This window comes from Tachypleus tridentatus, chromosome 1 (assembly GCF_004210375.1).
Source record: "Tachypleus tridentatus isolate NWPU-2018 chromosome 1, ASM421037v1, whole genome shotgun sequence".
Lineage (NCBI taxonomy): Eukaryota > Metazoa > Arthropoda > Merostomata > Xiphosura > Limulidae > Tachypleus > Tachypleus tridentatus.
This window is the reverse complement of record NC_134825.1, coordinates 30,484,726-30,498,258: the sequence shown is the minus strand read 5'-3', so window position 1 is coordinate 30,498,258 and position 13,533 is coordinate 30,484,726. Positions and strand designations below refer to the sequence as shown.

The window sequence follows — 13,533 nt, the reverse complement described above, 5'->3', positions numbered from 1 at the left end:
TCCATGTTGAGTGGTCTTTTATAGTCTATTATATTTACTGTAGTTCATGGGCAGTGGATTGACAAGCTTATTTGTATGCCATCACATAATGTTGTGAAATTAAGGAACGTTTTCTTTTAATAATATATTTCAGGGATACCAGGAAAACCAGGAACAGTTGGAAGGCCTGGATTTCCAGGACTTCAGGGTCCTTCAGGTGAAAAAGGTCTGACTGGGATCACTGTAGTTGGACCTCTAGGAGAATCTGGACGGCAAGGTCTTAATGGCCTACCAGGATTACCTGGTCAAAGAGGTGATCCAGGCCCTCCAGGTATGAAATATTGTTTTGGTTTTTACAGTTTGAAGACCACATTTATATTGTTAATAATTCTTAAAATGTTTTAGCAAACAAAATAAAAAATCTCAGTCTATGAATTGTATCTTGGAAGCTATTCTTCATTTTAACCTAGTTTTTATGTTATTTTTGTATCTGGTAGTTAACATATTACAAAGAAAACCTATCTCTTGTTATAGGACTAAAAGGTATTCCTGGAATTGGTATACCTAAAACTGGGCCACCTGGTCGACTTGGACTCCCAGGTCAACCAGGAGAACCAGGTCAACCAGGAACCCCAGGGAGGGATGGAGAGCCAGGTTTACAGGGCCGTAGAGGTGAAGATTGTGGCTATTGTCCACCTGGGTTGCCTGGTGCTAAAGGAGATATTGGAGATGATGGACGACAAGGTGAGTGCAAGACTGTGCATTACATTTAAGTATAAATTTAGGCTTTCTCACTAATTTGCCTCACACATTTTGACTGGACAATTCAGGGAGTGGTGAAATTGGAGTAATTTGGTTTAAACTGTGTAATATTTGCTTTTACATGTTGTTTTAATAACGAGGTCATTTACAGGAAAGACTTTATTCCACAAGAGTTACCAGTATGATGGATCACTGACATACTGAAATAATTTTTTGGCTTTAGGGCTAACTTATAATTATTAGTGGATTATAAATATGCACTAAAAGAAGAAATTATTAATAATTGTTAGTGGATTGTAATGTACATTCTAAAACTAGAAGTAATTCCCATTGATTTTGATTTACTGTTGTAATTTATATTATTATAATTTAGTTTATATTTTAAACAGTAACAAGTATTTTTACTTTTCTGTTGCATTTATTACCAGCAAAACACTTAAAAGAAAATAAGCATGTGATTTGTTTGCTTTTCTAGGACCACGGGGCCCAAGGGGTTTCCCAGGATTTCCTGGAAGACAAGGAAGTAAAGGTGAAACTGGAAAACCTGGTATACCAGGGTTGAAAGGAGCACCAGTAAGTTTCTCTGTGGAATTATAGAAACACATGTTGAAATATAAAAGTTCTCATGTTATTGTTTTCCTCACAATTTTTTAATTTAGGAGAAAATAAGAATGAGAAAATGTGATTAATAAGAACAGTGAATTTGGAGAGAGTATTTTTATTAGTTGGTAAAGCATCTGGCTCCAAGTGTTAATGAGAGCTTAGAACTTGGGTTTAAATTTCAGTTGGAGCAGATTGATTTTCATCTATTTTACAGTACAGTTTTTCCCCTTGGTGTGAATTCCTGTACGTGGTGAGGGGATCTCCCATGGAAGGTTCTGTTCTTCAAGTTTATCTTCTCTGGGATCTAAACATCCACCCACGTGTTTGCCATGCATGGCAACCTGTGAAGGGGAGGAGAGGATCCTGGTGGTTGAGGGGTCCAACCCTAACATACCACTTTGGCCTTGAATTCCTGTAGACGGGCAGCCTTGGGTCAATCGGTTGGTCCACTTGGGCTAGGGTCAACTAAGTACCAGTGTTGGATGTTCTCAACAGGTGTTGTGGACATTATATCTGATGCTGGTGTTTGGATAAAGTGCTCGCAAAACCCTGGTGTTGCTGCAGTGTCCTTGTTTGACATTGTAATGAGTCCCCTCATAGGTCTCCATGGTGGGTGGGGTCAGTGGGCATCTAAATTTCCCTTTCTTTATTATGGATACTCCAATTAAAAATCTTAATAAAATAGTGAAAAAACAGACTATAGGTAAATGATCACGTCTTGACTATTCTGAGCAGCAATTCTCACCATCTGTACCACCTGTTGTACCTCATTTTCTTATATTGCACTCACTTTCAGACAAACTTTCAGGGCAAATGTCTCCCTTTTTCGTTCAGAAGGGACTAGCAGGACTTGCTGGCTCTCCACAATCAGTAAAAAAGCTTTGATCTGGTGACATATTGGTGGAAACATTCACATCTCAACACAGTGAACTCCTGTTGCATTCAAAGGCAATTGCGGATATACCTATAGAGGTTACATTTCATACGACTTTGAATTCATCACGGGGAGTTATTGTTGATAGGGATTTGAAGAACATCCCAGAGCTGGAGATTCTCGTTGGTTTCTCCACCCAAGGAGTTTCTGCAGTGAGTTTTATCTCTACTTGCAAAGATCGAATTATGGTGCCGACCAGTGTCCTCATTCACACATTTACGTCACCACTCTGCCTGCCACCATCAAGGCAGGTTATCTTAATTGCAGAGTATGGCCATACATTCCAAACCCTCTCTGATGTTTCCAGTATCAACTGTTCGGTCACTCGAAGAAGTTGTGTCGTGGTTCCTTGACGTGTGCTTGTTACAGTAGCAAGGACCATGATGCCTAAGAGTGTGAAACAGACCCTCATTGCATCAATTGCAATGACTCTTGCTCATCTTACTTTTGTTCTTGCCCTAAATGGTTGGAATAAAAAGAGGTGCAGCATTTGAAAACGATTCATAACATTACCTATCCTGAGGCTCGAAAATTGCTGTCCACCATCTCATCTCAGACATATGCTGTTGCAATTCATTCCACAGCTACTGTGAGAGTGCAGACAGATCTATCTGTGCCTCCTAAAGAATCGTTCTCCAAACAAATGAAAAGTCTTTTGACCTCCATGGTTATGAAAGTTGATGAATCAACTTTCACACCTATCTCTGTCCCTTATATACATTCCACCAAACCCCAAGATCTACATCCTTTGGATCCAGGTACAGGCATTTCCTTGGATCCATCTTCCTCTCTCACCTCACGATGCAAAACAATCGTTCGTTCATGTCCTCAGGCTCTGGAATCCCCTTCCAATAGCAAAAACCTGCCTAATCGACCCAGGGCAGGATCCATGGAGGTCGATAGACCTCCCTCAGATAAGGAAAGTAAGGAAAAAAAAGATATGGTTGTAAACAGAAGGGTTCTCCACCCAATTCACCTACACGTAAATAAAAATGGCCATCCTAATACAATGGAACTGTCGAGGTTTACAATCTAATCCGGATGACATCAAAACACTGATTTCTTCCTACCATCCTGTTTGTCTCTCCTTACAGGAAACATTTCTGAAACCTGCCGATACAGTCACCTTTCGGCAGTTTTCTTTATACAGAAATGACAGGCTGTGTGATGGACGAGTGTATGGAGGGGAGGCACTGTTGGTTGATCAGCATGTGTCCACCCTGTCTTTGCCACTCGACACACCCTTGGAGGCAGCAGCCATCTGTGTTTCCTTGGGTCATACCATCACTGTTTGTTCTCTCTATCTCTCACCTCAAGAGACATATGATCAATCAGACCTTGATGCTCTCATTGAACAGTTGCTGTCTCCCTTTTTCATCCTGGGGGACTTTAATGAACATCATCCCCTCTGGGGGAGTGCTGGTATTGTTAGGAGGGGTCACTCTGTAGAACGTATGCTCTCTGATCACAACCTTTCTCTTTTCAATACTGGTTCTTCTACTTATTTCCATGTGCCTAGTCAGTCCTATACTGCTATTGATCTCTCAATTTGCTCCATTTCATTCTTTTCCCATTTTTCATGGAAGGTTGACAATAATCTGCGAGGCAGTGATAATTTTCCTATAATCTTAGAGAGACTGGCTGTGGTCGAAGCCACCCGACCCGTGTGCCCCGGGGGAAGCTGGATCAGGCAAATGGGTCCTCTTTCATTGCTCTCGCAGAACTTGATCCTGCCATTATCTGTAAGTCATTAATAGATGACTGTGTGGCAGCAGTAACTATCTGTATTATACAAGCAGCTGCTCAATGTATTCCTAAAACCCCAACATGTTTTACACTATATCCTCGTCCATGGTGGAATCCTGCCTACCACGTGGCAGGGAAGGCTCAAAAATGAGCCTGGGATACTTTAGGTAGATATCCCACACTCACAAACCACATTGCTTTCCAGTGGGCCTGTGCACATGATCAAAGGGTAACACGTCAAAGCCAGAAGGAATCTTGGATTAAGTTCACAACCAGCATTTCTTCTACCATCAGTTGTTCCAAAGTCATTGTTCCAAAGGCCATGTTAGTATTCATGGGAATGAGCTCACCGACACTGCAGCTAAGTCTATCTGCTCTGGCACTGTCACTGCTGTGCTTGTCCCATACATGGACTATAGTTCTGTATTCAAGACTCGGCTCCATGCCATCTGACAGTCGACTTGGAGCAAGCAATGAGAAAACAAGCTTTTCCAAATAAAACTCTATATTGGACTTTGGCCGTCTTGTTCCCATAAGGATCGGAAAGAGGAAGTTGTTCGAACTAGACTACACATTGGTCACAGTTTTTTAACTCATAGTTTTCTTTTATCTGGAACTGATGCACCATTCTGTAGTTTATGTAACACTCAGATCACAATCAGCCACATTTTACTTTTTTATCATCTTTATGATTCACAACGATGGCACTATTTTAAGCATATTCTTTTCCAAGGTTTGTCCATGACGTTAGACAGTGTTATTGGTGATGGTGACACTGTCCACCTTGGTAATGTTTTTAGTTTTTTAAAGGCCATTAATCTTTTTAATGCCATTTAAGTTTTTTAATATATACATTTTAATGTGGCTCCCTTTTAAAAATCACAGTTCATCTCATTCAATTTGAAATTAGAAACTGACTGTAACATTAAGTAACTCGAAACCAGGACTGGAAAGGCCAACTTCAGATGACTGACAGTGGTTTTTATACTTACCTGTTAGTCCTCCTGGTGAGTTATGATTATTACAGTCACGCTACAGAAAGTCCTTTACAACTTGAATTAATGTAGTTTTTCTCTTGACATCGTAGACTAGATGTAAACATTGGTATTATGTTATTTATATATTTATTTATTTTTTAACTGTTTTGTTTTACCTTAATATCCTTTTATGAATTTTACTGAATTTACTTTCACCTTTTTACCGGACGTTTGGTGCAGATAGCCTAGCTGCTTTATGCCATAAAACACTAAATCAACCAAACAATCAACCAGTACAGTTTTATAATGATACAAATTTTTAATTTCTTTGTATGTCGACTTAACCTGAATTTGCCTTTAGCAATAGTACTGGCTTTTTTTTTAATTCTTTAAACACTGGCTCGGTAAATTTGACCAACCACGTAACCTCTTTGTACTAGTTTAAAATCTTTATAGATTTGATACTTCTAACTGTAAATGTAGTGTGTATATTTTCACAAAATTTGATAGTCTTTTCAGTTTACATTATAAGTCTGTCACATACCAAAAAAGTCATATTTTTAGTGAAGTATTTATTTTATTATAACATAAAGATTTGTCCAGGTGAAACTGGGAAACCTGGTATACCAGGGTTGAAAGGAGCACCAGTAAGTTTCTCTATGGAATTATAGAAAAACATGTTATGTTGCACATATCATAATGCTGATGTGGATGAAATATAAAAGTATTTGTTTTGAATAGTATGTGTGCAAAGTAATTTCCAAGTTAAGATTAAAAATACTCCTTCTTATCTCAGAAATTTCAAATTTTCTTTGTGTAGTCCCTAAAACCTCTAATATATATTTCAAACATTTTATTCTGTTAAACTTTATATTTTATTTATTATTTTCTCTTCTATGATTTCAAATGGGATTGGTCAATTTGATTGACCTTGTAACCAACAACAACAACAACAAAAAATCTTAATTACCCTTTTTATTTCTAGAATGACTTTGGATTATAATATGAAACTAGGTTCTTTTATCCTCAGTGGCTTTAAGCTCATAACAGTATATATCTGTTTATAATTAAATTTTGTTGTTTTATTGTCCTTTGAACCATGTTTAAAAACTGAACTATTGTCAACACCATTGTAAGTTGTAAATCACTTGGGGCATGTGCAGCTGATGTCATACTATTGAATTACATTACGCATCTGCTGTTTGTGTGCTTGTCTTGTGCTTCATTAAACATTTTTATTATATTATTATTATTAATTTTACCTAATCTAACTGTAGATAACCTAAAAAGATCCCTCTTTTTACATTTCAGTTACTTTTGTTATAATAATTAAAGATTAACATGAAAAACAAGAAATAAAGCACTTGTACAATCTTCTTTTTTGTCTTCCATTTAGTATCAATGACATTTAAGTCTACTTTTTTGACTAATGGTAGTAATGCACTAAATAATTTTTATTTAATTAAATAACCAAGGAACATAGACTAATAACTTGCTAAAAAGTAAACAATTTCCCATACTTCTCACAATTTTTCTGGCTTTCTAATTAAGTGATTAGAGCAGTTACAAATTCATCCAAGATAGTCATTAAGTTTCTCTTTAGAATGTTGCTTGTACCTTGAGTGAGATTGAGTGAAGTGGGTATAGCAGGCTATAAAAATTATGGTTTGTAAAGATTCTATTGTGAGTAAGTTATGTTTAATTTCTTACTCTTTCAAGGAGTGGGGGGAAAAATAGATAAGACAAGATACCAAGAGAAAATATGTTGTGTATCATACTAAGGGATATTCAGAATTTTTATAAATATTTTCTTGTAGAATTAGTAACTTAAAACTATAAAATTAAAATATGTATTATTAACTAAGATGTTATGCTATAATAATTGGTATAACATGGATAAAAAGTAGTTTAATAAAATGTTGAATGTAAGACATTAAACTTTGTGTCATGTGTAGTAAAGGATACCTAGGTTGAAAGAGTTAAATGAAATAGATCTACATGTTTTACATATGTAAAATGCATTAAGCATACTATTGCTACTTGTCCTTCAGTAGCACAACAGTACATTTGCATACTTATACTGCTTAGAAACTGGGTTTTGATATCTGTGCTGGGCAAAGCACAGATAGCCCATTGTGTAGTTTTGTGCTTAACTACAAACAAATAGTTATTGCTAATTTATATTAATTTTTATTTTTAATGTAAGTTCATGTCAAGAAATTTTTTCAGTAGCTTGTTTTTCTCTATAAATTACGAAGAATGTTTTTCCCTATTTATTTAGAATTAAGTAAGTCTTTTGAACTTTATACAGTATTTAAATTTTTTCAAGATGTTTGCATGTTTTTGAACTTTTTGTACATCATTTTGATGTTTGATCTATTTTAAAGAAAAAGTGCTTTAGTACTTATGTAATTGTAACAAATATTCTTAATTACTAATTACTTTTTGTGATTTAAGAATTTTAATCTATGACTGTAAATGTTTGTAGGGTAGACCAGGGTCTGATGGTGTTGAAGGTCGAAAGGGTTCAAGAGGTTTAATAGGTGAAGTGATCTTCCCAGGTGCTATCAAAGGAATGAAAGGAGAACTTGGAGACACTGGCCCTCCTGGAAATGATGGAATCAGAGGATCTGAAGGCCCTTCAGGTCCAAAGGGCTTTAGAGGATTTCCTGGAGTGAAAGGAGAACCGGTATAGTTTTTTTTCATTAAGGCCTGCCTAAAGAAGCCACATCATTTCAGAAAAGAATTGCATGTTTTACTATTTTATTACTTCTCTGTTTTTAAATGCTTTATTATTAAGTGATGCTTTTTATAGTTTGGCTGTTAGATCATCAATAAATACTGAATCAATATTATTTTTAATATGTTTTGTATTAACTGATATTATAAACATTATCAGTGATAAATCAGTGAGGATAAATTACACATTACTTGATGTGATATTATGAAATAATAATGTCATGGCTTCTTACATATGCATTTTAAATGCTATAGAATTAATGGTTGAGTCATTAATTTAGATTCTCCATTGATTAAACAGGTTTCTTTTTATTGAAAATGTTGATGATTTGACAGAAAATAACACAATTCAAAAATGATTTAAGCCTAAAATTGAATCAATATTTTAATTCCATGGTAAATTTTATGTAATGAGCCAAGGCTAGGCAATGCCATGCTATGTATTTACTTCTGGCTCATTTCACCAATGCTCACAACACTTATAAGATTTCACAACCCCCCTTGCACTCCCATTACTAAAATCATAATGGGCAGATAGCAATCAAACTATTCTATTTGGATAAATGCATTTTGGATTTTATGACTCCTATTTCAAGAAATCAACTGTGATGTGACATGACACACACTGGCTTTTATATAAGTTAGGTGTTTAAAGTAACTTCCACTTTTTATATAGTCAATTTATATAAATCTTGGTAAATACCGAGAAAATTAATTATTTAGTGTTTATACCCATGTTGTATGGTGATTTTGCTCACACTATTCTCGCCTCAGGGAAATTTTGGAGATGATGGACCTCCTGGCATTGATGGTCAGCCAGGATTTCCAGGTCCCAGGACCTAAGGGAGAGAAAGGAGATATTCTTTATGCTGCTAAAGGTTTTAAAGGGCTGAAGGGGAATCCTGGTTTTGATGGACTTGATGGTTTATTTGGTGAAAAGGGTGAGTCTTAAGAAACTAAATGCATATATATTGTAGCTGGAATCAGTAGCTAGCATTTGATATGGCAGTTTCAGTAAATTAAGGTCTCTTGATTTAGTAGTAAAGTGGTTTGTAATCTAATAGCTAAAGATAATTCATTCTGTTATATAATATCTTCTAGTTAAGAAGTTAGTGCATAGGATCACCTGCAAAAGTTGTAATGTTTTCAAACGAGACTAAAAACTTGAGCATTTTTGGTAGTTGACCATTCTTCTTCAGGAGGATAAAGGATATGTTGATTTGAAGATGCATTGACATTTAATTTATGTTTGGTGTATCAGTGGGTTAGAGAGACCTTGAACATTAAGCAGTAAGTAACCCATGTTATAAGATGAATAAGATTTGCTTCTGTATTAAACATTCAGGAGGGAACCTAATTCTATATAGTTCTAGTCAAGGTTGACTTACCTCTGAAATATTTCTTTTATATTGCCAACACAAATTTGACTAAAAATTGCAAATGCCCTCAATTCAATGTAATGTATTCATTAACTTATCCAGAATTCTTTACTGTTCCCCCTTCTATGTGACTTATTGCAATTTTACCAAGAGAACTTACATAAACCGTGTTTTCCCACCAGGTACATCCTGGTGAGGAGAATGTCTTTAGGCTTGTTCTTTATATAAGGCTTGTCTGCTCCATTCATTTTTTCTTGGCTCTTGTTCTCTGAATATTTTGGTTCTAATTTCTGTTCTGACTCTTCTTAATAAAATTAATTATGTGATGTAGGTTATTATCTTCCTGCCTCATAACTTTTTTTTTATTGTCTTTAACTCTTCCAAGTTCTCACCTTTCTTCTCAATCCAGATATTCTGGTTTTTGGTATTTCAGAGGTTACCTGATTTAAATTGGTACTTACCTCTGAAATACATTCTCACCCATCTCCTCACAACTGGATCATACACAGTTTTTCATCACCATTGCAACTAAGAAATTTTGGTTGGAAAGCAGAGCTTATGTAAGCTATTCTGGCCTTTTCCCAATATATTACATAGAAGGTGAAAAAGAGAGAAATTCTAAATTCTGGGTACATTGATGCGATGCCCCCTGCTAGTACAGGGGTAAGTCGATGGACTTACAACACTAAAATCAGGGGTTCAATTCCCCTTGGTGGGTACAGCAGATAGCCCGATGTGGCTTTGCTGTGAGAAAAAAATACACACACACATTGATTCATGCTCTACATTGGGTTAAGGATATTTAGACCTTTTGAATTATGGCTGTTTACAGCATCAGAGTAATGCGACAAGGAAAAACTTATGGTATTTCAGGGGTAAGTACCTGTTTAAAATACACTTTCAGGCAAAAACTTTAAATGTTAAGCATAGTCATATGTTGTAAAGTTAAGTCAAACGCATGTTGTATGGGTAAGCTAATCCATTCCATATACTATATAGTTAGGTCAATCCCATACTTTATAGTTAGAATAATCTCTACTGTTTACTATGTCAGATCCATGCTGCATAGTTATGTTAACTCATGCTATATAGTTTGTTAATTCATGATGTATAGTTTTATATAGTATACTTATGTTAATTCATACTGTATAGTTTGTTTAGCCTGTATTGTATAGTTAGGTTAATTCATGTTGTATAGTTATGTTGACTTGTACTGTGTAGTTTGTTTAGTCCATGTTGTATTGTTGTGTCAGTTCATGCTCTGTAGTTTGTTTAGTCCATGTTATATAGTTGTGTTAGTTTATGCTGTATAGTGTTTCTATCCTGTATTGTACAGTTATGTTAATTCGTGCTGTATAGTTTGTTTAGCCTGTATTGTATAGTTATGTTAATTCATGCTGTATAGTTTGTTTAGTCCATGTTGTATAGTTACATTAACTCATAATGTTTGGTTTGTCTAGTCTGTATACTTAGGTTGTACGTGTGCTGTATAATAGAAAGGTTGATCAAGAATATTTTAGATGTTCAATTTTGTTTACCTATTTCTTTATTATGAATGTACTTGTTACAGATACCATTAGATAGGTAAAACACTTTAATTAAATTAGTTGTCCTGTTTAGTGATTAAAATGTCATATAGAAGATAAGAAATAAAATATTTTTTCTATACGAGTTATGTGTATTAAATAAGAGAGAAGCTTATGAACTCTTATATTCTTGTTGTAATAGACATAAGTGACTGAAAATGTTTTCTTCCAGATTTTGTTTGTTCTTATGCTTGTTACAAATTAAAAATTTCTGCTCATATTTTGAAAGTTTTATGTTGCAGTGTATAAAATACATACAAATATATAAGTTTAAAAACCTTTATTAAGAATGTACAGGTTTGTTTATAGTGATTTGAAAAACTTATACTGTAAGTTATATTTTATGATATAGTAAATATTTATATCAAATTTCATAAATTTTGACTCATAGGTGAGAAAGGAGAACCATTTCCTTTGGAAGCATTAGTTGAAATAAAAGGTTACATTAGTTCAAGAGGTTCAAAAGGTTTTCCAGGAAGAACAGGTTTAAAGGGGCTCAGAGGTAGGAATTTTGCTGTTTCCTTACTAGTAACCTTATGCTTTTGTCATAGTTGCCAGTCAGTGGACTTGTAAAATAAAAAAAGTTTTTTTGTTACCCAAATGTCCATGGGTTTGCTTTATTGAACTTTTGGTAAACTTTATGTACGAGCTATAGGGTAGAAAAACTGTATTGAAAATATTTACTTGTCTGTTATAGTAGTCACTAAGCCATGAATTAATTACTGAGTACTATTTATTGTCAGAGAAACTACAATGAAAAGAAACAGTGTTAGTTATGTTATAAATTTTGGTCATTGCTATAAGTTATTCACTTGTATATAGTTATTTGAAATGTTTTCATAGTTTTCTGGGTGCAATAATTCTATAAAAAGAAAGTCATGATTTATCATATATCATACTGTTTCAGAGAAATCATTTAATTGATTGCAACTCTCAACAAATTTTCTCTTAATAGTAATGAAATTTATTTGTGTAAGAAAATATATAAATATAGATTCTAATATCTATTATTCTAACTAAAATGAAAAAATTTCTGAAATTGAGTAAAAGCAAGCTGCATTATATAAATTTGAATGTCATTGTTGTACTGGAGTAGTCCCTGGTGGATATGACCCCTGCTAATAATGACTTCCTTTTAAATACGACTATATTTTCTTTGCGTGGAATGATTTAGACATCAATCTGACCTTCCATGAATGACTTTCTGACAAGTGCGACAAATTACTGTGAGATTTGAACTGAAGGTTGATAATAATCTCTCTATAATGACTTTTCTTCATATCAATAATATAATTTACAGAGACACATAAGTACAGTGTATGCAGAATGGAACAAAGAGGTCATATGACTGGAGATTGCATCATAGTCATATCTTGATGCCCCAGGGTGTTCAAGCCAAATTCCTTAGTACATACATGTAGGTATTTCAGCTTAAAAACTTTCAGGTCCTGAAAGGTAAGTTGGGGTGGTTAGAAACTGTTGTTTGTCTTTGTCCTGCTTGCAGAATTGATGTTTATTCTTTCAGTGAATGTCATATATTTTGAGTAGTGGCCTAGACATTAAGTAACTTGATTAAGATTTCCTAATGGGATGTGAAAAGTATTAACTCATGGTTTGTTGAATGACAGACTTGACTAATCTGTACACAAAGCACAGCTAATGAAATGCCTTGAGGCATCTGGGAAAACTGCAGTTGTCTCAAGGTGAGAACAGGAAGTCACTGTAAGAAAGAAAGCTTGAAGTATTGATATAGAACTGTGATGTGGACGTTGATATAGATGTTATGATGAAAGCAAAGAAGCAACCAGAACACGGAAATTAATAAATTTTAAGTCATTTGATGTTGTGTCTATATTCAGAGAGGGTTACCTTGTTTGGTATTGGCTAGAGTCTAGCCATATATTTGTTCAGATATGTTTTCTGATTTCTATACTGATTATTTTAAATGTATGAAGTGGTCTTTTGTTAGAGCTGGGATCAGAGGATCTAAGCTGCAAGGTGAAAGTTTAGTGCTTTGTTCAGTTAAGATGCATAGCTTCTGTTGTTTTGGTCTTTGCTTAAAATTATAGCATTTTGTATATATTTACTGTGGATATTTGGGATGTGATAGTGGTAAATGCTACAGGGAATCTGGCTTCTCTCATGTTGAATTCTGGACATTTATTGCACATTATTTTTATAGATTAATGCTATTATTATGTGATGAAAATTAACAGTGTAACACTTCTTGATACAGTAACTGCCATACCTATGAACATTCAATGTGACTACATTAAATTTGTAAAACAAACAAAGATGAATGATTTTTTTTATGAAATATATTTTGTGCCAGTTTGTAATATTTTATATATCAGGCCATCTCATAAGTAATTTCAGAAAATTTAATACAGAAAGTGCATCATCACTTTTGTCTTTGTAGAAGGCTTTAATGATGAAAATATGTAGAAGGACATATATAACAATGTTCAGACAAATAAAAGAAACTGACACAACTCCACTTTTTCACATCATTAATCAAATAAACCCTTATGAAGATGGATGTGTCTGAGGAGCACATTAGACATATAATGCTTTATGTGTTTAAAAAAGGCAATAGTGCAGCAGAAACTACACGTAACATTCAAGGTGTTTATGGTGTGGAATCTCTCAATGAAAGAAAATGTCGAAAGTAGTTTCAGAAGTTCAGATCAGGTTACTACAGATTAAGTGATGTGCCACGTTCAGGTCGTCCTATTGAGTTTAATGATGACTTGCTGCTGTCTGCACTTGATGAAGATTGTGCTGTAACAGTTGAAGAACTAGCACAGAAGCTTAATTCAATTCATAAG

The 13,533-nt window shown here is 34.5% G+C and overlaps 1 pseudogene across 1 annotated transcript in view; it reads left to right on the top strand.

Annotated features, from left to right (window-relative positions):
* LOC143232302 (uncharacterized) overlaps positions 1–13,533 on the top strand; it is a 123,999-nt pseudogene that overhangs the window by 59,109 nt on the left and 51,357 nt on the right. The window contains exons 17-22 of the transcript XR_013017489.1: positions 134–310; positions 514–723; positions 1,217–1,314; positions 7,490–7,690; positions 8,515–8,681; positions 11,097–11,207. The product of XR_013017489.1 is annotated as an uncharacterized LOC143232302 (transcript). The remainder of the gene's footprint in view (positions 1–133; positions 311–513; positions 724–1,216; positions 1,315–7,489; positions 7,691–8,514; positions 8,682–11,096; positions 11,208–13,533) is intronic.